Below are 26553 nucleotides of genomic sequence, written 5' to 3'. Positions count from 1 at the left end.
GAAATGAGGATTTTACTCATTCTAACAGTTTTATTTTCTTCAAGACATTTTTTCCATTGCCCTTAAGATGCACAATTTCCATTTGTCTTCAAAGAAGAAATGAAATCTGTTACCCTATAGCCTTTCCTCGTGTATTACTCTTTATTAATATTTGGTTTGCTGCTGAGAGAGACAGCCGGAAAATGTTTAGAAAACAAGGCAAATAACACTGCAGCCCAGCCAGACATTTTGCAAACTGTACTTTTCTTGCACCATGTTGAAATAATTAGCAACTTGCATTATGAACAACAGATATTTCTGTGCTTAATAACACACTACTTATTTCTGGGGTGATCTGCAAGATGTAGGACAAGAAATAACATGTGAGAAGAAATAACATGTGTATAGTTATGTGTACTGTGCAGGGGGGGGGTGGATTATTCCTGACTCCCTGGTTGTAGCAGACTGGCTACAACTGAAAGCAGTCCCTCTGATAATCCATATGCTATAAACAGATGCAAAATAGCTATAAAAACTCTTACTTATTTCTTTATTTATCCAACACATTCAGGTTCCACAGTTGGTAGCAAACAAATTTAACTGTATAAAAACAATAATATGGTAAAATCATTAAACACATCATTAAGTAAATAAGCCAGAGCCCACAGAGCTTGGCCAGAAATCTAGGGGTGATTTTTGACGCATCCTTCTCAATGGAGGTGCAGGTCAGCAGAGTAGTCCATCTGACATTTTTCCACCTATACCAGGCGAGGCTACTAGCGCTCTATCTGTTGATGGAGCATCCAGCCATTGTGATCCATACAATGGTCACCTCCAGGCTTGACTTCTGTAACTCACTCTATGCGGGTCTGCCCTAGTCCTTGACCCACAAATTGCAGCTAGTACAAAACGCAGCTGCTAGAGGCCTGACAGGAACATCTTGAAAGGTCGATATCCAGCGAGTACTGGGGCTGCACTGGTTGCCAGTTGGGTTCTAGATCAAGTTCAAGGCTTTAGTATTGACCTTTAAGGCCATCCATTATCTAGGCCCCACATATCTGAGGGACTGCCTATTGCCTTATACCCTCTGCAGGGTCCTTCACTCTGCTGGTGCAAATTGGTTAGTGAACTCCAGCCGGCAGGAAATGCACCTGGCCTTGACCAGGACCAGGGCCTTTTTGGTCCTTGCCCTTACCTGATGGAATAAGCTCCTGGAAGAGATATGAAGATGACACTATATTACTGGCAGTGAAGACTTGAAACGACTCTTGATGAAGGTTAATTCAGAAAGTGCCAAAGCAGGATTATAATTGAATTTCAAGGAGACAAAAGTAACTACTGGGAAATTACATGTTAATATTTATGATGAAGAAATTGAAATTGTGAAAGATTTTCTATTCCTTGGCTCTATCATCAACTAAAAGAAAGAATGCAACCAAGAAATCAAAAAGCAATTGAGACTGAAGAAGGCCGCCATGAAGGAGCTAGAAAAAAATGCTTAACTATAATGATGTATTGCTGGCAACCCAAACCAATATAATAATTTATATAATATTCTTCATTACTATGTATGGATGTGAAGGTTGGATAATTATTATTTTTATTATTATTATTATTTAATTTTTAGAATAAAGCTGAGAGGAAGACATTTTATTTATTTGAAATGTGATGTTGGAGCAGACTTTTATTGATACTCTGTCAAATACTCTGTCAAACCTGTCAAATACTTCCATCCTGACTGCCATGTCAGCTAGTTAGCTGTTTCCCCAATTTGTTTGCTTGAGAGTTTATTTACAATATTTAGTTAAAAATGGAAATACTCTCAAAGATATTCCAGCAATTAAAAAGCAGTAATAAAATGAAGTGTAAAATTCTGAATGAAAACTAAAAGTGAACATCTAAACACCCACAGAAGAGGGTGTCCAGAAATGGATTTATAAAATTCTATCATCTTTCTTATGCTCCTTTAATTTTTTTCTTCCCACTCCTTCATGAGGCTTCACAGAGAGAGTCTGAAGCAAGCAGTAATATATGTAAGCATGACATCCTAAATTATTTCTACCAGTCTGGACTTTTAAAGAAACCTGTAAGGAATTCTTTGCTCTTTTCCTTTCTTTCTTCTTTTTCTTTTCTTTTCTTGATGATGTTTTGGAGAGACTGACCTCAGAAAAACCTCAGAGCTTCCATTTATTCCCTGGAGAGACAAAGGGGCATCACCACATCCTTTCAGGCAATTTTTTCCCTCTGTCATCCTAACTTTCTTCCCTCCAATCAATTTGTTCTGATTACTGAGAAGGTGTTGCAGACACCCAATAATCTTCCCTAGATTATAATAAATTTAAATTTACTACCAAAGAACTTTGACACATCCATGAGATATAATACCTGTACTTAAAACTTCTGGTTTGGCTTCACTTGGAGTACTGTGTTCAGTTTCGGGCACCTCAGTTGAAGAGGGATGTAGACAAACTGGAGCGTGTCCAGAAGAGGGCAACAAAGATGGTGAGGGGCTTGGAGACCAAGACGAATGAAGAAAGGTTGGGGGAGCTTGGTCTGTTTAGCCTGGACAGGAGACGACCGAGAGGGTATCTGATAATCATGTTCAAATATTTGAAAGGCTGCCATATAGAGGATGGAGCAGAGTTGTTCTCTCTTGCCTCGGAGGGACAGACCAGAACCGGTGGGATGAAACTAATTCAAAAGAAATTCTGTCTAAACATCAGGAAGAAGTTCCTGACAGTTAAAGTGGTTTCTCAGTGGAACAGGCTTCCTCGGGAGGTGGTGGTTTTTCCATCTTTAGAAATTTTTAAACAGAGGCTGGATAGTCATCTGACATAAAGGCAGATTCTGTGAAAGCTTAAGAGGGTGGCAGGTTACAGTGTATGAGCAATAGGGTTGTGAGTGCCCTGCATAGTGCAGGGGGTTAGACTAGATGACCCATGAGGTCCCTTCCAACCCTATTATTCTATGATTCTATGATTCTCTTGCCTCTTCACAAAGAGTTCAGCCTCTTTTTGTTCTTACTTTCATGAAATAACCCCAGAGTACACCTCATCACAGTGCTAAGGAATGTGCTGGGTATAGGTTCAGAACAAATCAAAAGAAAGTACATCTTCACACAATGTGTAAATTAACTCGTGGGTTTGCAGACAAAAATTGCAGTGATGCCTATTAACATAGATTATTGTTTTGTTTTTTAAAGGATTAGACGAATTCATGAGGTATAGCTAAGTGCAGGTTCAAGGTTTGTCCCAAGCAACGTACACCTACTGCACTGCTCTTAGATGGGTTCTAACTTAGCCCCGGTGGCCACAAATCCAGGAGGCAATGCCTTTGTCACCTCCTGCGTTGCTGGAAGATGGTAGAAAGCTGAATCCTGCAATGCTTTGATGCCTTTCACATTTTGCCTTTCACTCTGAAGCAGTTGTCTGGAGAACTAGCCCTGATTAATAAGGACCTTTGTTTTCAGAGAACTAACGATAACGAAGGAATTGGTCCTTGTGCCCTGCTTTTGAAATTCCCAGCAGCACCTGGTAGAAAATTGTTAGAAATGTCTGGATTAGAGAAGCCAATTTACCTAGGACTTATCTTATTTGCTTTGAGTGCATCTTCCCCTTAGTATGCCATCTCTTTAACACTATTGCCCAATGTGCCACCTGCCCCATATTTCAGGAAAGTGGGCAAAGCCTTGTATGGTGGGGCATGTGATTGACAGCTTTCACCATAAAACAGCCCCTGCCAGAGGAAAGGCTGAGCAGCAAGGGTCCTGATGTACAGGCCTTGTGGCAGTGACAGAAATAAATGTGACTCTTTGGGTTGATGGAAATTGTGAATAAGCTTTATAGCGAGTACCATTGACTAATAATATCTGAATTGCATATGGACCGTAGGAGTGTGAGATCAAGCAGTAACGTCTTGCTTGTGATGCAGTTTTATAATTTCTAAGCACATCTTGTCATATTGTAAAGTGAGCCTGATATTGAAAATGTATTTCAATATTGTTGTTCTTTACACTGTATTCTGGTATATAGTCATTCATAATAAGAAGGCTCTGATTTTGAATGTCCTCCAGTACGGGATTTTTATTAGGCCTGTATGGCTTTATTAATACTTCAATTTGGAAAGTGCATTGAATTACAAACATTTTACAACCCTAATGACTTTCCTGAAGTACTACAACAAGACTTCCAGTCATTACAAATTTGCCGTTCCAACTTTGAATGAATGAACTATTGACAATCCTCAAAATAAATAAAATATTAGGATAATATATGTTTTTCCCTAGCTTTGGTGTTCATGAATATACATCCTCAATAAGCTGAGTTTCTGATGACACACATACAAAAGCTGGCAAATTACACAGTTTGCCTATTCACACAAAAAGGTGACCATGTGTATTGATCACATAGTATATGCATGGTTGAATGGCCAACTTTATAGGGAATCAGTGAATGAACAAGAGATCATTTATATCAAAAGGTCTTAATCACCTTCAAGTATAGCAAGTAAAATTTGATTCAAAGTCAATGACCCCCTTTTCTCCTACAGAAGAAAAGGTATGAAGGAATGCACATGACAGACTACAACTGAATACAAAATTCCATGAGAAGGGCAGTCAAGAATCTAGAACCATTTCCTGAAAAATGCATAAGGATGTCTTTGATTTTTGGTGTAACAAAGTCCACTTGAACTCTTCTATTAGTATGGCCAATAAGTGCATATCATTCTACATTAAATTTAGCAAAATATTATTTTTATGCTTATTTCCCTCTGCAGCTTAAAGTAATTTTGCATGTTATGCTGCAGCCATTCCTTCCCACAGCCATATCTCTGCACCTTAGAGGAGATCCTCAGGGGACTCAATAGAACTCTTTAACTGCTTTTTCATCAGTTCCACTTGTCATTGACTAGGCTTATGCACTGCTGAGCACACTGTAGTGCAGCTGAACATTCTCTAGAATGATGTACATATGCATGCCTCATGAATACTCCTAATGTCTTGTAGAGAAAGACATTTTACTGATGGTTTAATTACAGGAGTCGTATTCAAAATCACATTGAGATATGTGCAGTGTGGTGCACAGAAACAGATCGATTCCATCTTCCTTTATAGAAGCATAAGTGATTCTCAGCTGAACATATAAGCTACCTTTGCTTTAAAAAATTGAGGTAAGAGGATAGGAAAGATCTATCTTTAGATCAGCATTGTTTGTTTCAGGACTGCAAGTCATAGTTTGATGTGGCAATCACTAAGAGATGAATTTGCTGGTATCTCACCCCAGTTAACCAGGCAAAGATTCTCAGTATGCGTATCATGTTTCCAGTCTGGAAGCCAGACAGCTAAATATTCTCCTTGATCAAAGATATATCAGAAAGATTTTTTTAAACCCAAATATGGGAAATCATGATATCCATAATTTGGGGATGTTACAGAAGGGGATGTTACATGTTGCAGATTTATGAGTCTGCTTTGTTTCTTGTATTGATAATTTGGATCCCACAATAAATTTCCACTAATAAAAGGGGGGGGGCAACTTTGGCCGATTACCCCTTCCCTCCATTTGCCTCTCATGACGTTCCCCCCAAGGGTCCTCTCATCCCAAGGAGAAGGATTGGAGGAGTATTTGCAGCCGTATGAGAAGGGGAGGTAACAAAGAACTGTTATTAACTATGTGTAAAATACTTCTGCTATCAGCACTGAACAGACAGCATATGCCCTTGCTCCACATATAAATTACCCTTCAATCACAATTCAGAGCTTTTGTGAAGACTCTGAGGTCTTACCAGATACATGAAAGTTGCTAGTGGCATACATACAATAAATGTTGGCTATCTGATATTCTCTGAATAGGGCAAAGAATCAACTGAAAAGGCAAAAAGAAGAACACGATTAAAACAAAACAATTAAGCTGGAGAAGATTCACAGAAGTAAAGAAGAAAGCAAAAGGAATTTAAGAGATGTAATGAATTTATGAATAATATGAATTTTGAATTAATCACTTACTGCCTACTAAGGTAACTTATATGTTCAGCTATCAGTTACCACCGTTCCTAAGGAGGGCAGGATTCATGCACCACCACTGAACTGCTGCTAATCCACATTCATACTCTGCCCCATGGAGGATAGGAATGCATTCCTCTGTTCAGCAGTTCCCACGATGTCTGGAACCTAGTGTAGATGGAAGAAAACTATAGTGATATAGTCCTATGGTTAAGTCCAATTATAATCACATGTACATTTTGGACCTTCCTCCCATTTCTTCTGCCCTCCCTTCCTCTTCCAACACCTCCTAGTACCTAACACTAGGCTGGCTATTAACTATCGATCCAGTACTCTTGGCTGATGTTATTGTGTCCAATTTGTGGTTCAAAAATTTAATCTGTTTTATAATGATTTATATGAATATACTGGTTTTATAGAAGAGCCTCTTGTGGCGCAGAGTGGTAAGGCAGCCGTCTGAAAGCTTTGCCCATGAGGTTGGGAGTTCGATCCCAGCAGCCGGCTCAAGGTCGACTCAGCCTTCCATCCTTCCGAGGTCGGTAAAATGAGTACCCAGCTTGCTGGGGGGTAAACGGTAATGACTGGGGAAGGCACTGGCAAACCACCCCGTATTGAGTCTGCCATGAAAACGCTAGAGGGCGTCACCCTAGGGGTCAGACATGACTTGGTGCTTGCACAGGGGATACCTTTACTGGTTTTATTGAGTTTTAGTTTCTGTAAGCCACCACAAGACAGTATGTTCGAGGGGGGCAGTATATAAATCCCTAAATAAATATATAAAGGAAGAGGTGAGGCTAACATACATAATCATGGCTGGGATGTGGGCCCTAACTTGGCTCTCAGACTCCCTCCAAGGAAGTGATCATCCAATAATTCTTGCCCCTTCCTGCCTCTAAAAGCATGATCGGCATTGTTTCACCTACTCCAAAAATATTTGGAACAGAAAATTTGTTGTCCTCATTTTCTTGTGTTTTATGACTATTCCCCTTGCTTGTTTATCAAAATACAACACAGGATCCCAACATGTTCCACCTAAACATTCTTAAATATCAACTAAAGCAATTAACTTGAAGTGAGGTATATCTATGATGCAGCTTCAGATCTCAGTGCCCTCCTATTTTTCCTCACTTATATTGTTTTATAGGAACTAAAAACTAAGTTTCAAACTTCATAACAAGAAGATATATGGAGTAATTGCTTTGGTATACTGTTGTACAATGAGTAACTTAATGGAAAAGAAATTTACTGACTGCATTTCAGCTGTCATCATGTCTGTCTGAAGAACATTTTAAAAATAAGAATTTCTTTCACTGAGTGGGAATGCTTGTATTCAAGGCACTGCCTATCCTGGCCAAATGCTTTGAAATCCAATCAGTTACCCATGTTGCAAATAAATGTATCTCTGACAAAATTAATTAAGATTAAGTATGAAGACTTTGATCTTTTCAAACAATTGTATATTCAAGTTATTGCCCTATATTCCAACCCCAGTATGTTTTAATTTGCATCTTGTCAATCATCCTGTGTTTTCAGTGATAATGTCTTCTAGCATATATTTCAGTTGTTGAAGTTTCTGACAAAATGGAGGAAAACAAAGTGATTAATAGACAATAATGAAATTTCCAGATTACTGACTAACATCCATTGACTGACAGGAAAGTTCCCTCCTTTGACACAGTACGTCCTCTCCACTTCCTGGCTTTTGCAGTTCTCAGACTCAAAACAGCCAAAAGATGCCAAATTTCTGCTGGAAGAGAGCTCCAGGCTAAAAGGCACCACACCATGTAAGCAAGACAGTTAGTTACTGCAGATGACTGTGAGTCATCACACAGTAAGGACTGAGAGGCTGCTGACAGCCTATATTAACTTTAGTCTGAAAGGCCTGGGTTATGGACACAACCTGTGACCTGCTCCTTCTGCTGATGCCCTTGGATACCTGAATGAACCCTTGACTGAGTTAAAATATATATTGCATTCTGTCTGTCCCTTGGCATTCTGTTTTTGAAATACTGATTCTTGTTGCCTGCTTTCTTTCCGTGCTTCCTTCCAGCAAAGAACCGAAACGTGCTTTTCACTGCCCAAAGGAGTCTTGGAGTGGTTTATAATCCTTTCCTCTCCCCAGAACAGAGACCCTGTGAGGTAGGTGCGGCTGAGAGAGCTCTGAAAGAAACTGCTCTCTAAGAACAGCTTCTAACAGGAATGTGACTGGCCCAAGGTCACCTAGCATGTGGAGGAACAGGGAATCAAATCCAGCTCACCACATTAGAAGCTGCTGCTCTTAACCACTACACCAACCTCTGCTCCTAACCACTACACCACTACAAATTGCTATTGCCTTAAAGAGATGTAGGTAGAACACAGACAGAAGGAGCTGTTGGAGGAGGATGGTGTAAATCTTTTTTGACTTGCTCATTGACTGTTGTGGGATTCTTTTCCTTTAAATGGAGCTTCTCTGAGCAGTCCAAGGAGGGAGACTCTCAGGTATTTCTTACATGGAAAGGTGATTGTTTGGTTAATAACATTTGCAGTTTCAGAAGGGAGGAATGCTTTTGTCTTCTGCTCTCCCTCCCTCCCTCCCTCCCTCCCTCTGTCTCCCCCTCTCTGTGTGTGTGTAGAAGGGAGTGTCACACACACACAGGAGGCAAAGGAAATAGCTGGCTTCCCTCCCTTACCTGGGGGAGATGGAGGATGGGACAACGTACCAGCAGCTAAGCCTTTGAGAAAAGCCAGCACCTCCCAGCAAGCAGCAGGAAGAGGACAGATAAGCCCTACAATTGGCCCTCATTGGAAAAGTGCTCTCTCCCTATTTGTGGCACACCCCCAGGAGTGCAAATTAGGTCAGGAGTGAGTTGCCTGCAGGTAAATTCAACTGTATGTTTAGATGACTTTCATAAGTAGCAATGTGTAAAATTATTAGTAAAATTGGTAAAATTATTATCATTTGTTAATTTCTTGTACATGGTCATGCAAAAAAGGGGATAGAATTTCAAGATCAAAAGAAAGAATGCATTAGAACTTCAGAATTCAAACCTGAAGGTTGTCTTTAAAGTTTCTACAATTCTTCCTATTTCATCTGTACTACCTCAGCACTTCTCATACCTATCGTCACCTGGATTATGCCCAGTGCTGTATTCTTTCAGCCTCACTATCTTATCTAGAACAGGAGAAATGGACAAAACCTATAGAAGGAATTCTGACACTAGTCCTGTTTGCCTAAACCTAAAAATGGATTTCTGCAGAAAAATCCTTTGGCAATTTAAAATTTACTTATTTTTGACCTACTGACCATTGACTTTTCAAGTATTATTAGATACGAGTTTTTATTTACAGATTCTGTACTCCTAAATTTTAAACTTTTTAAAAAGATCCTTAGTTTCTACAGCTGAAATTCTCACAGCCTCATTTCCCAGGGAGTTTGTTGTGAGGAGAGGAAGGGTAGGTGATTTTAAGCCACTTTGGAACTTCTTCATGTAGTATAAAAGAGAGATATAAAAAGGCAAGTGTTCTTCTTTGAGACTTAGTGTGATGTGTTGGTTAAGAGTGGCAGAAGCTACTCTGGAGCACCATTTTGATTCCCCACTCGACATGCAGTCAGCTGAGTGGCCTTGGGCTAGTCGCATTTATCTTAGAGCTATCCTCACAGAGCTGTTCTTCTAGAGCTCTCTCAGCCCCACCTACCTCATAGGGTGTCTGTTGTGGGGAGAGAAAGGGAAAGTGTTTGTAACACATTTGGGGATTACAGGTAGTGAAAAGTGGGATATAAAAACCCAGCTCTTCTCCTTTACACCAGGTTCAGCCTCTTCATTTCTCCCTACCTAATCCAGCAGCCCTCCTTTTATCCTATCTTTCTGGCTTTAACCTTGTTCCGCTTGGGGGTCTGGGCCAATCCTACCCCATATTCCCTGGGTCTTGGTCTAGCTCATCCAGGACATATTCCCTCTCTCTTTGTCACGGCACCACCCATTAGGCTTCACCTAAGAGCTCTGGCCAGCTGCCAAGAACCTCTATCATGGCAAGGGAAGGTTGCTGGCTCTGTGAGAGCCAGTTTGGTGTAGTGGTTAGGAGCGCAGACTTCTAATCTGGCATGCCGGTTTGATTCTGCACTCCCCCACATGCAGCCAGCTGGGTGACCCTGGGCTCACCACAGCTCTGATAAAACTGTTCTGACCAGGCAGGGCTCTCTCAGCCTCACCTACCTCACAGGGTGTCTGTTGTGGGGAGAGGAAAGGGAAGGCGATTGTAAGCCACTGTGAGCCTCCTTCAGGTAGAGAAAAGCGGCATATAAGAACCAACTCTTCTTCTGTGTCACAGGCAATGATGTTATAAGCAGGTGAATATAAGTTGTTACAGGAACTAGCTGTTGTGAGGGCTCCCAACCAGCGCAGAACTTAGCACTCAGATAGGGCCCCAGCACAGCTCCATACCCAGCATCCACCATTCCCCCCAACCTAAGGATGGTGGCAGTACTGGGCCCCATGTTGTCAACCCTGTTTTGGGCAATGACAGCAGTATTGGACCCATGGAGCCTGTCTCTCCAATGGTGGTGAGGCTGAGCATGGTACTGGGGCTTCCCCATGTGAGGGTCTCCTCCCATTGGACCAAATAAGAATGATGGGCCCAGGGCCCTCTCTGGATAGAAGGTAGGTGGCGTTCTGCAACCAGACACCCCCCATTTTCATCTTTCCCCTGACATTCTTGGGAATAACCTAGCAGAGTTGCACTGTGGCTGCCTGTTGTACAGGAGCTGCTGTCAACATCAGGCTGAGCCCATTTGTGTAGTGGTTATTGTTGCCATACTGGGCTGAGTTGTTTCGGTGGTTAGTCTTCAGTGGTCACTACGACACCTTTCAATGGCAAGTCCTTCATTGGGAGATATAACTGGGGAGAGGGGCAGGATATTTTCCAGATTGTTTGGGCCTTCAAGTCCCTACTCCCCTTTGCCACAGTTTTGCTTTACAGAAACCAAGGCATGGGAGGTTTAGTTGTATTTTGTGGTTGCCTAGCTTATCTCCCAATGGCCACCAAGACCTCAGAGGTCATTCTTTTCTTAAGTGTTGTTTCTATTATTTTGGGAAGAGTTATAATCCCCCAATATTTGTCTGTTTTAGATTCCAGATAGTTCTGAAAACCTGGGATTTCTTTCACATGGGCAAGTGGGGGTAACCCAGAATCTGTCCCTAGTTCCATTTTGCAGAGTTGTTGATTATCTTCTCTATTAGATATATGATTATTCTAATGTAGCATAGTAAGTCTTTGAACCAAGAAGAAATATATATATATAATACTTAGGTATGCCAAAAAGTAGTTGTTGAACTACAGTCCAATTGTTGGCAATCAACCAGATTTTTTGGCATTAATCGTGAATGTGCCATTTTTAGTGTGTAGTGCTTTGCAATCATTATCTCATTCAGTGATTATTACAGTGAATCATTACCTCATTCTTCCCAACAATTAACTCCTTGGTGGACCATTATTGTTTCTCACTTACAAATGAGGAGCCAGTATTGGCACACCAAACCTATTCTTCATTATAACTGTAGTTTTTGCCTACTTATGTAGCAGCATCTCATTTCCAGCCTTGCTTGACCAGAGTAGATTGCATGTGCCTTTTCTTTCCAAGCAACTGGGACTAAAATTCATATTGCATCTTCGGACCAGTTGTATTTCCAGAAAGTTATTTCACTGGAAGAAATGTCTAATTTATTGCTTTGAACACAAATTTATTAGCAAAGCTAATGATTGTTATTTTTTAATGATTCCTGTTCTTACATATTTCTAGCAATTCAGAACTTGGGAAATACTCTTCCAAAAAATGCTGGTACTCAGTATTAGGGAGCACCACCATAAAAAATAATCCCAGTATAGCCACCCCACCATTTTTTTGTAACATGATATACAGTTGAGAATTTCAAAAGAAAGATCATCATGTAACATGTGTGTAATGCACTGGGTACCACAGTATGAGACAATCAATATAAGCCCTATCCCCCCACACACACACACACAAACTTTCTGTCACAATAGAAAGTGAGGGAAAGGGAGCATGTAAAAGAAGGGAATGATCAGCAGATACTAGGATGAAACACACAAACAAGCATATATACACAAAGAACCTCAAGTAGAGGTAGAGAAAATAAGAGGTTAAATAAAATGGGAAAGCCTAAGAAAAAGACATGAGTTTCAAAGCAAGAGGAGAAAAATTGAAATAAAGAGAATAGAACTTTCAAAAAATATATGATGTATTTAAAAGAATGATGATATTTAAAAGAATGATGAAATCACAAGATGTCATAGTCCCATTGTATACGGCAGTGGTCCCCAACCTTTATCAGGTTGCCGCGAAAAAAAAGTTTATCAGGATCGGGCCGAGCGGGTGCGGCCTGCACGGGCGCGGCCCGGCCCTGATTCCCTCTTCCCGCCCTCCCGCAGTAAGTAGCTTCCCGGGCCGCAAGCTTGCGGCCTGGGAAGTTTTTTACTGCGGGGGGGCGGGGAGAGGGAGCCGCGGCCCGGCGCCATGGCCTTTGCGGCCCGGCGCCGGGCCGCGGCCCGCAGGTTGGGGACCACTGGTATACGGCACTGGTCAGACCACACCTGGAGTACTGTGTGCAGTTCTGGAGACCTCACTACAAGAAGGACGTAGATAAAATTGAAAGGGTACAGAGGAGAGCGACGAAGATGATCTGGGGCCAAGGGACCAAGCCTATGAAGATAGGTTGAGGGACTTGGAAATGTTCAGCCTGGAGAAAAGGAGGTTGAGAGAGGACATAATAGCCCTCTTTAAGTATTTGAAAGGTTGTCACTTGGAGGAGGGCAGGATGCTGTTTCTGTTGGCTGCAGAGGAGAGGACAGTCAGTAATGGGTTTAAACTTCAAGTATAACGATATAGGCTAGATATCAGGAAAAAATTTTTCACAGTCAGAGTAGTTCAGCAGTGGAATAGGCTGCCTAAGGAGGTGGTGAGCTCCCCCTCACTGGCAGTCTTCAAGCAAAGGTTGGATACACACTTTTCTTGGATGCTTTAGGATGCTTAGGGCTAATCCTGTGTTGAGCAGGGGGTTGGACTAGATGGCCTGTATGCCCCCTTCCAACTCTATGATTCTATGATTCTATGATATGAAAATATTGAAATCATGAAAACACTAAACCAAGAGTGTATTAGTATATGCCTGTGACATGGTAATAACCACAGTTACAACTGTTTATCTCTTACATGCAGGCAGATGATTTTTGAACAAGATCATGCCTTTGCATGCTGGACAACAGAGACTTTTAGGCAGCCTCATACTAGAGACTACCCTGTCAAAATCTTTGATAGAGCACAGGATGTGTGGAGCTGCTGTAAAGAAAGTCGGTTCCTTCACTGACTTGTAGGATTACCAAACTGTGTTTCCTACCTCACCATGTGTTCTGAAGTAAACCGAAAGCTATTGGAAACCAGAGCTTGGTCCGTCGCCATCAAATTCTGGCTAAGGATCCATATCCAAGTACCCCTATTTAACCCTTATAAAATATGTACTCAAAGATCTCTATTGGACTCCTCAACTGGATTGGATAACCAAGATCGGAGAAAAAAATTCCCAGACATGCATTGACTTGAATTCTTTTCTTCCTTTAGGTGAGCTATATGTTAAAAACAATCACACAAAGGATCAATGATCATGAGTTTCAGTGTAAATTCCCATTACTTCTGCCAATCTGTTCACTTCAATACCTTGGAATTTCACCTAATTTCTGCTTCAATTATCTAGACCAGGGGTAATCAAGCTGCGACCCTCCAGATGTCCATGGAATACAATTCCCATGGACTACAGTTCCCATTGACATCTGGAGGGCTGCAGTTTAACTACCCCTGAGACTCTTTAGACAATCCCAAGCTCAGAAAAGCCTTCATGCAAGCAAGAACTAGCTACTTCATCTCAGTGATCTTATACAACTGATTCCAGAGAATACTTTATCAAGAAAGACTATGTAGATGTGGAGTGAGTTGTCCTGACTCCCTGTAACACATACTTTTGGACGGCTGCCTTTACAATAATTTATTGTTCCAATACCTTGTCCAAATAACCAGAAATTGATCTATAAATTACTAGCTGACCAAGACTCTAAGGTTACAGAGATGGTGACAACCTTCTTGGTGGCAGTATCTAAAAAATGTAATCTTAGTTCGAAGAAGGATAATTATACTGACATGTGCTGGGATTGTTCATGATATTGGAGCTGTATTTGTCAATATTTTAAAAACTGAACATTGCCAATAAAGGTCTGTCTGCTGTAAAACAGGGGATTGGGTATCATCACCCCCACTTCCCTCTTGGGCTGGCTGAGCCTCTTGAACAAGCAAAAACTCTGCTGATGAAAGAGTGAGGAGGTTTAATATCATCCAGTTCTTCTGTTCACAACAGCCTTATGTCTAATATTTTTATTCTGAACATTAACTTTGTTGAAGGTCTACTGAAACTATGGGGGCAAGTGGAGAAGTAAGGAAAGCCTCATAGTCATGAGGACATGTGGTTCATAGGAGCCAGTCCATGAAGCTAGGTCAGTGTCTGGATAGCAAATTTCCTGGATAGCCTGAGTGCTCATTTTGTGTTCCATGATGAAAGAAAAGTATAATAAATATATTCAAATATTGGAAATGAATTGCAGGATTATTTTGCTGACGTGATCACAAAGGGAGAACTAATGACAGCCTGACTATTGCTGTTGTTTTACTAGGCAGTCTCAGCACACATCAAACATTTCAGGGAAGATTTAAATGTGTAAACCACAGAAAAGAAAGACATTTCAAGTAATGGTTGATTGGGAACATTTCCTAATGGTAGAGGTCTGTTAAACTGTGAAATCACCTCCCCATAGAATTGGTTAAAACCCCATTACCTGAGTAATTTGAAACCAAAGTAGACAGAGCACATGAGAATACACTAAAGGAAAACAGTCCTGCAGCCATAATAACAGGGAAAGTTCTTGTCCATCACAGTCTTATTGTTCCACTTGCAGCATACAATATAATGTAATTTCATTGCTGGGATTATATTTACATTCCTAGCAAAAGCCCCAGCAGGCTTCTATAATAGTGATGCATAACACAGATGAGAAAAAGATCAAGCTATGCCTATAGAACAAAGATCAGAAACCACTGTAGTCGGTCACCGTCTATTGCACAGACATTGTGTATTGTGCAGAATCTGATGTAAAACTAACTTGTCAATAACAGAGGGTGAAAATCAATTGTCATATATAGTCTTAGATATTAACAAATAAATTATTATTTATTTATTGTATTCATATACCGCCCTCCCCAAAGGCTCAGGATGGTTTACATGAAACAGGAAACAATATAGGTAACTCCATTTACTATCTAATTATCTAATATGCTGCTGAGATTCTTGAGCATTCATATTCTAGACATCCAGCCCTGTTGCCATAAATGTACTAGGTGGGATGCCATACAGATAATAGAAGGAATTGGAGGTAGAGATCGGTGGAGTCATACAGACAGATGCCCCTGTAATGATAACCTGGAATAGATTACTTTACTTGATGTGTGGATTTGGGTTAATAGATGAGGGAATCCCAGTAGGTGGCTTGTGTCGAAATCTCTAGATTTCATTATTATTTCTAATACTGCTGGGGGTGAGGTGCTGAAAGAGTAGAGGCTGTATGACAGTGGCTTGTTGTATGGTGTAGAAGAACTTATTGAATACCATCAATTGTAAATTGTAAGTTTCCTGCTTCTCGCACAAGTGATCAATGCAGAGCTAGATGCAATCGAGCAAAAGAACTTTTTCTCTTTCACTTGGTAGAAATTCCAAATAGATATCCTTGCAATGCTGCTAAGAGTGTTGAAAGTACCACTACTAAGCATGGGGGGTGGGGAGGGGGAATTCATTAAATTTTGGATTCAGCCAAAAACAAATTGGCAGAATCCAAAACACACGAATACCCCTTCACCTTTTCATATTTGGTCGAATTGATTCGGCCAAATTCAAAAAGTTATGGGGCTTCCTTATCAGCTGATTCTGGCTGCTTCATTTTAACTACCTAAGAAAGCGAGGGGGAATTGCATTCAGATGGCCAAATCATGGCCAAACTGTCCGAATGCAAGGAATGGGTGGGTAAGCTTGGATAAGCCAAAAAAGTACCCAAATCAGCATTGATTCAGGTACTTTTTGGCTTATCTGAGCAGAATCACCCATGCCTAGCCACTTCCATAGCTCTATGAAAATGTTCCAATCTAGAAACATCGTTTTCCAATCTAGAAACAAACCACAGGTTATAAATTAGGCATACATATTTTTTTCTCTGAATATTAAACTCAAAAACTCAAATACTTTGGCCACCTCATGAAAAGAAGGACTCCCTGGATAAGAGCCTAATGCTGGGAGCAATTGAGAGCAAAAAAAGAAGGGGACAACAGAGACTGAGGTGGCTGGATGGAGTCACTGGAGCAGTTGGTGTGAACTTAAATGGACTCCGGGGAATGGTAGAGGACAGGAAGGCCTGGAGGATCACTGTCCATGGGGTCGCAATGGGTTGGACATGACTTCGCAACTAACAACAACAACATTTATTTTCTGAACAGTTGTATGTGAATGTGTCCATATATGTAACATGCTAACCATGGCAAGAAGAAGACAGCAGGGAGGGGGGCTAAATTAAGCTTTTGGGGAACTGAGCTTAGCGCCACCTTCTGAACATAATCCAAATAACTGCAGTTTAGCTGATACACAATCACATTCGGGTTGATAGATTGGGCAGAAGAACTAGCATGTACAGTGTTGATTTGTACATTGAATTCATGACAGCCTCAAATAAATCTCTGGAAGTCACTTGCATCGTTTGAAAGACTTTTATAAGTGCTGTAAATTGGCCATAGTTCAAATCAGTAAGGATCTGGGAGGTATCGAATGAGTTTTATTATGACGGCAACTTCATTAATTAGGCTCGATGTTCCAGTGCACCCAGAGTACTACAAAAAGTGCATATTTGCTTTGAATGCCAGCTCCCACATTTTCTTTCCTTTATGTCTGTTAACAGAAATGCCATCATGTCATGATCTACAGCAGTACTGTGATAAACCATCATAGTCTCCCAGAATATATAGATCTTTAAACCTTTAAATAAAGCATTTAAAAAAATACTGGAGATTTTGTGTCATATAAAAATGAGTTTCTTGGACCTGCCTAAATTATTCATTGGGAAAAGAAAGTCAATATCCTTGTGTGACGTCAGTAGCACACCAAGGAACAGTTGTAAAATATGGATAATATATTGATCTAAATGTTCAGAATGTACTTAAGCTGGATATCCTGTATCCAGTTACATATGTTAGCCATGTGGCTTAACAGAAGGCAAACAATTACATCCAAAGAATCTCAAACAGCTAAGACAGAAATTAGTACTTAAGGAGCCTTTCAGATACTAGATTCAGTGTACAGGAGAGGCGATGTTTCCAAGGCACACATCTCCCAGGTGGGAGCAGATTCAGTTCCTAAGCATAGATATTGCAACTTCACAGGGATTACCACAGATACATGGCATTTGTAGACAAAAATTAATCATGTGCCTCATCACAACCCCCTCCTTTTCTCTTCTTCTCTCATTTCAGAGCTCCACCCTCCAACCTAATTTAAAGTTCTTCCTCTCCCTTATCTATTTTACAAGTCTCTTCCTTTCCCTATACCATGTGTGTCCAAAGAGTATAATACCCCCTTTTCCCTATCAGAAGTATACCTGATTAATGTGAATGTCTTGTACTGTTTCCTATTCTACAACCAGGGTAGATGGGACCTCTTCTGGGTTATGGGCCTTGAAAGTTACTCCATTATGCTGACTCTTGAAGTTGGAAATCTAACTTTAGTTGAAGATTCACCGAAAATCTGGCTTAGAAGGTCATGAAGATATGGTCAAGTTTCCTAGTATTAAGTATTAAGCACAATGACAGGCTGAAATCTTTATAAGTACAAAAAGTGAAGATTACCCCATGATGTGCTATGTTTTATGCATATGCGGTTCATAAGGTAAAGGTATCCCCTGTGCAAGCACCGGGTCATGTCTGACCCTTGGGGTGACGCCCTCTAGCGTTTTCATGGCAGACTCAATACGGGGTGGTTTGCCAGTGCCTTCCCCAGTCATTAACATTTACCCCCCAGCAAGCTGGGTACTCATTTTACTGACCTCGGAAGGATGGAAGGCTGAGTCAACCTTGAGCCGGCTGCTGGGATTGAACTCCCAGCCTCATGGGCAGAGCTTTCAGACTGCATGTCTGCTGCCTTACCACTCTGCGCCACAAGAGGCTTTATGTGTTTCATACTGCTATGCTTTTAAAAACAATCACATGCCGCAGAGACCTTGGAGTGTTGGTTTCCCTACAGACCCATTCTAAATGAACGTTTTCATTAACTCCCTTGATATCTGATTTGAGTTTCAAGAGTACCTACTGTGTTAGAAATTCTGCCATTATCAGTACTTAGAATACAAAGCTTACAAGGGTGGTTAACAATCACCATGAGGCAAATTTGCCATCTGTACAACATTCCTACAGTTTTCCACCCCCTTTGCATACTGGCATCCACTCTGAACTGTCCTGCAAAAACCAACAACACTGTGTACATCTGTATACAGTGTTTGTGGTTTACCTAACTTTATTTTCCTGGTAAACTTGGAGAAAGGGACTTCCAGTATAAAACTTTTTTATGACACACTCAGAAAGGTTTTTTTCTTTCTTTGTTTCAAGTATTTGCATTCTGCAGTCTAAACCCCTGAGGAAACTTCCAAACTATCACACATAAAATAGTTTTTTCTTAAACTCCAAATTCATAAAAGCTAATATTTTAAGAATACCCCTAGAACAATTTTGGATCCATTTCAGAATCATAAATTTACAAAGGGAAGAAAGCAAAGTGTCTTTAAAAAGTGAAGAACTGGTTTTTATACCCCGCTTTTCACTACCCAAAGGAGTCCCAAAGGGGCTTACAAAGACCTTTCCTTTCCTCTCTCCACAACAGACGCTCTCTGATCCCCAGCAGGTGGGGCTCAGAGAGCTCTGATAGAACTGCTCTGTGATAACAGCTCTAAGGGAACTGTGACTAGCCCAAGATCACCCCGCTGGCTGCATGTGGAAGAGTGGGATATCAACCCCTGTTCTCCAGATTAGAGGCAGCCTCTCATAAATACTACGCCAAACTGACAATACACCAAGCTTAAGGGGGAAAGGGACCAACCAGAAGCTTAGAAGAAAATGTTTTCATTTGTTACCTATAGCTTATCAAACTTGTTACCAAATAAATAATTCTGAGGTGTCCCTACACAAAAAGCCTTGAGTTGGAGGTAAATGCTGTATAATTTTATTGTTCCTCTGTTATGTCGTAAATGAGGCACATTGAGGTACATAACTCCATAGCATCATCCTACCTACAGAGCTTCCTCCACCATATTAAACAGCATAGCATCTGTCTTCATTTATTTAATAGGTAATACATTGCCATTGTCTTGTTTGATGGAGACATGGCATGCAGAAGAATTTGGCTTTAAGACTATTGTTCTCGTTTTAAGACTCTATGTCACGAACCCACCCTTCAGCAGGTTTATAGAAATAATCAGAGGCATTCTTCAAATGACTGACATGGGATCTTCCAGCTGCTTTGTACATGTCCATCAGCAGGATCAATTTGTGATCACAATATCTAATAGCAAGATTGCCTAGATTAATTGGCAAATGCCAATAGCATACAAAGACATTTAAGTATTCTCAACTAAGAAAACCCATCTTGTTTTATTTTAACTGTATATCTTTTAGCACACCAGAAGTAATGATGGCAGTAGATGGGCAGCTGATTGGTAACAGATGCATGAAAACACTCTGGTCATGAAAACAGAAAACAGATGCATCCAAATGTGCTTGGACACATCAGATCAGTTACCCAGTGAGAATTCAGGTCCCAGATTGGAATTAGTGAGCAAGCTGAACTAGCAGATAATTAGATATTGGTGATATAAAATCAATTTTCTCCTTCATTGTTTCTAGTTTTTAAAAATGACATTTTTTTGCTTTTTTCCCCTCTCTATTTATTTGGGGCATTCAAGAAGAAGAAGAAGAAGAAGAAGAAGAAGAAGAAGAAGAAGAAGAAGAAGAAGAAGAAGAAGAAGAAGAAGAAGAGTTGGTTCTTATATGCCGCTTTTCCCTACCCAAAGGAGGCTCAAAGCGGCTTACAGTCGCCTTCCCATTCCTCTCCCCACAACAGACACCTTGTGAGGTGGGTGAGGCTGAGAGAGTGCTGATATCACTGCCCAGTCAGAACAGTTTTATCTGTGCCGTGGCGAGCCCAAGGTCACCCAGCTGGTTGCATGTGGGGGAGCGCAGAATCGAACCTGGCTTGCCAGATTAGAAGTCCGCACTCCTAACCACTACACCAAACTGGCTCTCTCAAGTATATGGTACCTTCCTATACAAGGAAGATATCTTCTGCTTATAGAAGAACTGCTTTATACTTCATGCCAGAATATTGCTGCTGCCAAAAATGAAAGTAAATGCAAAGATTTGTTTAAATTTATTTTCTGCCTTTTTCATTTTAATAATATAAAACAGCACAGCGAGAGAGAGAGAGAGAGTTTCCCAGAGGTCTCCTATCCATGTATTGATCAGATTCAGAAATGCTTAGCTGCAGCCAGATTATATGGTACCTCCAGCTTTATGGCCTGAACAATTTTCTGCACAAGAAAAAGCCCAAGAATTGTTATCTACTATAAATTTTTGTGAACTCTCATGCAAATATTTGCAGAAAAACACAGCTGGCTATTTTCCCACTGATAAAAGTTCTTTTGATCCAACTCTGTATGTGAAAAATATGTCTTCATTTCCAAAGGACTTTTTCTTCATACACTCAAGATTAAGTTTAAATTTAAATTCACCATTCAATCCAATAAAATGGTGGTAAATAATAGGAGAATTTCACACTATAGATTGATGGAAACCAGATGCTCCCTCTCATGCCATCTAGAACAGTGGTCCCCAACCTTTTTATCACCAGGGACCGGTCAACACTTGACAATTTTACTGAGGCCTGGGGGGGGTAGTCTTTTGCCGAGAGACGTTGCGCCACCTGAGCCCCTGCTCCACTTACTTTCCTGCCGGTGTCCCTGACTTCCCACCACTCACTGGGGGGTGCTGCCAGCAGCAGCTGCGCAGTGCCACTCCGAGGGGGAGCCCCAGCTATGGCGGCCGGCGGAAAGCACCAAAGGTGAACTGGTGGCAGAGTGGCAGGGCAGCCCCAAAGGCTGCGGCTGGGGAGGAGGACGAGGAGGAGCTGTGGCCCTGTACTGACTGATCCATGGACCGGTACCAGTCCCCAGCCCGGGGGTTGGGGACCACTGATCTAGAACATTAAGCTCAGCTGATAAAAGTTTTTAAGTATTTGACATTTTAGTCTCTGGAACACTATTTGATCAAGTGCCAACTGTGAAGAAATGCATTTTTTTCTTTGGAGGTTGATATGAGCAAAACTTCACTTTTTGTTTTAAAAAGTACCCCTTTCCTGGCAGAAAACAAGAAGAGAGAAGAAAGTCATTCAGTGGTTTTCCAGGCTCACTTTAGCTACCTCTTAAGAAATGCTAATAGGTCTAGCTATAGACAATAGGAGGGTTCAGTATACCCCTCCCCTTCAAGCAGGGAACAGAGACTTGGTGGTGTTAAATACTAGAGAGGTTTCAGGAATGAATTCTTGAAACATTTCTAGGAAAGGTTTCTCTGATATGGTCAATAGGTGAGAACTCCTGGAAGCAAGGAGCATGCTTTCTTTTGTGCTGAGTTCATCAGAACAGACAGAACTCTCAGCTGGAGTCTGAAGGAAGCAGCTATTAACCATATGCTGGCCTGATGAGCTGGAGGAAGTTGCAAGGTACTGAAAACTCTGCAGAGATCTATAACTTCCTAAGCTAAGAAATCTGCCCTATTGTTTTACCCATTTCTTTTTAACCCTTTGGTCAATCTGGTGCTGTGCTAAAAGAATGTTTACAAACATTTTCTCTTCAATAAATACATGGATGCTGGTAATGGTTCTCTATACCACATTGGGCATACTATTTTAAAAGGAGCACCATAGAATCAAAGAATAATAGACCTGGAAGGGACTTCATGGGTCATCAAGTCCAACCCCCTGCACTATACAGGACACTCACAACCCTATCGCTCATCCACTGTAACCTGTCACCCCAGTGGGAAGGCAGGCAATTAGCAAGTGGCAATTAGTCCAGGGTTGCACAAAATGGTAAATAACAAAACAAAATCAGAGTCCAGTATCACCTTTAAGACCTACAAAGATTTATTCAAGGTGTGAGCTTTTGAGTGCAAGCACTCTTCCTCAGACTACCCACTTGAATCGACCCACTTGAATCTATCAAATTGGTAAATGATCACCATGGTGACCAGGCACCGGGCCGCAGGAGACACAAGGCTCCAGAACTTGGGGCCATTCCGCACCAGGATCTATGTAGCAAATTGGTTGCGGAAGGAAAAAACACCATTTTAAATAGTGGAATTCATTGTTATGCATACCTGCCTTTGCAGTGGAATCCAGTTGTGTTTCTATCATTTCCCACAGGTTTCTGGTCTCGGCAAAAGTCGCTAGCCAGGAAGCGATATTGCAGAGCTTTGTCCTGCCCCTGGCTGTCAAGCAGCATGTTATCATGCTCCCAAATAGCCACTTTCCCTTTAAGGAAGGTTTTTTAAAAAACACACACACACACATTGCAACAAATCTGCGTTGATTCGTTGCAATGGAGAGACCCATCTAGCTAGCAGGTGGTGTTTGAGCTGCTGTTTCATCGTTGCCACGCTCCCCCGAGTGAAAAAAAAACAAACCCCTGCACGGGTGTGATTTTCGGCCGAAAATAGAGTGAAAAATAAAGGGAAAATAAACCAGCAAACAGGGCTGTGTGGTGCTTGGTGCTTGGTGACTTAAAACAGCTCTGGGGAGGGACTGCAGCCAGGGAAGCCTCACTGGGTAAACGAAGGCTCGCCGGTGCGTTGATCTCCGCTCACTCCGAGAAAAAAAATGGCGATAGCTTCACCGGAAGATCAGAGGAGAGAGCCAGGGGGAGGGACTTTGCAGAAACCGCAACAATGGTAACGCACAGAACTTTCCCGCTAGTGCTGCAGATTGGTTGCAAGAATGTAGCGCTTTCCGGAGGGTGAATCCACTTTTTGGGATTTCCCTGAAAGAGCTACAACGAAGCGCTTTTTGCAGATCGGTTTCAGGAGTGTTGCAGATTATCAACGACGTTGTGCATAACAGCAAATCAGTAGCGATTTCAATTTGCAACCATTGTGCAATTTTGAACGAGTGCAGAATGGCCCTTGGAAAGGAGTCCTGACCCTCCCACTGAGCAATTCATTACAAAGATCAGGTGGTGGTTAGTGGTTCCCAAAAGAAAAAGAAATCTCCTCAGGTGTTGGAAAAACCTTGGAGGATTGGGGGGGCATGGTTCTTCCACCAGTCCAACCATCTATGAGTTCTGCTTCATTATACAATTGAATTTGTGTGTGAAGTCTTCCAGGGATCTCTCTTTCATTCACAACTCCTTCATTAGCTGAAATGACCTTTCTATTCCTCTCCCATCAGCTCTTTTAAAGATTGGCTTTTTGTTGCTGGTCAGAGTGACTCATGATTAATTATAGCTTTGCCATTATCCTGCCCTGCTAAGCATATATTGATTTTCTCTTGAACTCACAATAATAAAATTTTGATCCCTTCTGTTTGTAGTGACTGTTCTAATTTTTAGATGCATACTTATAGGTCAGGAACATAGAGGATGCAAGTTTCCAGAAGATCCCCTCTGGCTAGCAGGAAGAAACTGCGGGCAATGGGACATTTATTAATTGATTGAATAGATTTATATTCCGCCTCTCCCAGCAAGCTAGCTCACGGCAGATAACAAAAAAATAATGGTCACATAAAATCAAAACATCAGTACAGTTAATAGTTATGAAATTCCAATTAGAGAGTATTCAAGGAAGCTAGGAGAATATTGTGTTTGTTTGGCAAATACTATTAGCCTTTAGTTTTCCTTTGGTGTGTCCCTTATATGATGGAATCCTAACCTATCATTTGGTATTTCAACCAGAAGAAAAGCAGCTAAATACTGTGGGCAAGAAGGATTTGAGGCCTGTGTGCAAACCAGCCACAGGAGGGAATAATGACATTTTGCAACCACTATGTAGCCTACACATATCAGGTAATATTGCAGAAAACTAGAGGACATTCAGGCAAATATTTGAATAGTATCTAGAAGACTGAAGGCTGAAGAATTACCCGATTAAGTAAAATTAACCATATTGATATATGTGGCAGGAGAGAAAGCGCTGGAGATTTGTAACAATTCCATTTTGCAGGAGAACAAATGACAGTCAATGTAATAGAGCAAAAAAAAATGAAGAATATCTTATGCCCAAATAAGATATTTGACTGGAATAGATTTTTTATACATGCAAAATAATGGATGAAATTATAGACCAATGTGCCACATAGAAGAAGAAGAAGAGACCTGTGTTTTGGGGACTTCTGCAGACTCTCTGATCAGGGAGAGGATTATATGCAGTATTAGAGAGAATGCAATAAGGGGAAGTCATAGCAAACACTCTTTTCCAGCAACCCAAGAGACGACTCTACACATGGACATCACCAGACGGTCAACACAGAAATCAGATTGACTATGTGCTCTGCAGCCAAAGATGGAAAAGTTCTATCCAGTCAATAAAAACAAGACCAGGAGCTGATTGTGGTTCAGATCATGAGCTTCTTGTTGCAAAATTTAAGCTTAAATTGAAGAAAGTAGGGCAAAGCACTAGGCCACTCAGGTATGAACTAAATCATATCCCCGACGAATACACAGTGGAGGTGACAAATAGATTTAAGGAATTAGATCTGATAGACAGAGTGCCTGAAGAACTATGGACGGAGGTTCGTAACATTGTACAAGAGGTAGCAACTAAAACCATCCCAAAGAAAAAGAAATGCAAGAAATCAAAATGGCTGTCTGAGGAAGCTTTACAAATAGCTAAGGAGAGAAGGGAAATGAAAGGCAAGGGAGAAAGAGAAAGATACACCCAATTGAATGCAGAATTCCAGAGAAAAGCTAGAAGAGATAAGAATGCCTTCTTAAATGAACAGTGCAAGCAAATAGAAGAAAACAATAGAATGGGGAGGACCAGAGATCTTTTCAAGAAAATTGGAGATATGAAGAGAACGTTTCATGCAAAGATGGGTATGATAAGGGACCAAAATGGTAGGGACCTCACAGAAGCAGAAGAGATCAAACAAAGGTGGCAAAATTATACAGAAGAACTACACAAGAGCGAGCTTAACATCCCTGATGACCACAATGGGGTAGTTACTGACCTGGAGCCAGACATCCTGGAATGTGAAGTCAAATGGGCCTTAGGAAGTCTGAGCAACAATAAAGCTAGTGGTAGTGACAGCATTCCAGTTGAACTATTCAAAATCTTAAAGGACGATGCAGTAAAAGTGCTACACTCAATATGCCAGCAAATTTGGAAAACTCAACAATGGCCACAGGATTGGAAAAGGTCAGTTTACATTCCAATCCCAAAGAAGGGCAATGTCAAAGAATGTTCAAACTACCGCACCATTGCACTAATTTCTCATGCTAGCAAAGTTATGCTCAAAATCCTACAAGCTAGGCTCCAGCAATATGTGGACCGAGAACTTCCAGAAGTACAGGCAGGATTTCGAAGAGGCAGAGGAACTAGAGATCAAATTGCCAACATACGCTGGATCATGGAGAAAGCTAGGGAGTACCAGAAGAACGTCTACTTCTGCTTCATTGACTATGCTAAAGCCTTTGATTGTGTGGAGCACAACAAATTGTGGCAAGTTCTTAAAGAGATGGGAATACCAGAGCATCTTATTTGTCTCTTGAGAAATTTATATGCAGGTCAAGAAGCAACAGTGAGAACTGAACATGGAATCACTGACTGGTTCAAAATTGAGAAAGGAGTTCGGCAAGGCTGTATACTGTCGCCTTGCCTATTTAACTTGTATGCAGAGCACATCATGAGAAATGCGGGATTAGAGGAGTCACAAATTGGGATCAAGATTGCAGGGAGAAATATCAACAACCTCAGATATGCAGATGATACCACTCTAATGGCAGAAAGTGAAGAGGAACTAAAGAGCCTGTTGATGCGGGTGAAGGAGGAGAGTGCAAAAGTTGGCTTGAAACTCAACATCAAGAAAACAAAGATCATGGCATCCGGCCCTCTCAATTCCTGGCAAATAGAAGGGGAAGAAATGGAGATAGTGACAGATTTTATTTTCCTGGGCTCCAAGATCACTGCAGATGGGGACTGCAGCAAAGAAATTAAAAGACGCTTGCTCCTGGGGAGGAAAGCTATGGCAAATCTAGACAGCATCCTAAAAAGCAGAGACATTACCCTGCCAACAAAAGTGCGTTTAGTCAAGGCTATGGTCTTCCCAGTTGCAATGTATGGCTGCGAAAGTTGGACCATAAGGAAGGCCGAGCGTCAAAGAATTGAGGCTTTTGAACTCTGGTGCTGG

At 41.2% G+C, this 26553-nt stretch overlaps 1 long non-coding RNA gene across 1 annotated transcript in view; it reads right to left on the bottom strand.

The window, feature by feature from the left end:
- Positions 1–1072: 1072 nt before the first annotated feature.
- Positions 1073–26553, bottom strand: part of LOC143843528 (uncharacterized) — a 42727-nt gene continuing 17246 nt past the window's right edge. Inside the window, exons 2-3 of the long non-coding RNA XR_013233588.1 lie at positions 5984–6148; positions 1073–1190 (exon numbers count right to left, since the gene is read on the bottom strand). This is a non-coding gene — a long non-coding RNA (uncharacterized LOC143843528). The remainder of the gene's footprint in view (positions 1191–5983; positions 6149–26553) is intronic.

The sequence above is a fragment of the Paroedura picta genome, chromosome 8 (assembly GCF_049243985.1).
Source record: "Paroedura picta isolate Pp20150507F chromosome 8, Ppicta_v3.0, whole genome shotgun sequence".
Lineage (NCBI taxonomy): Eukaryota > Metazoa > Chordata > Lepidosauria > Squamata > Gekkonidae > Paroedura > Paroedura picta.
This window is presented reverse-complemented; position numbering and strand designations above follow the sequence as displayed.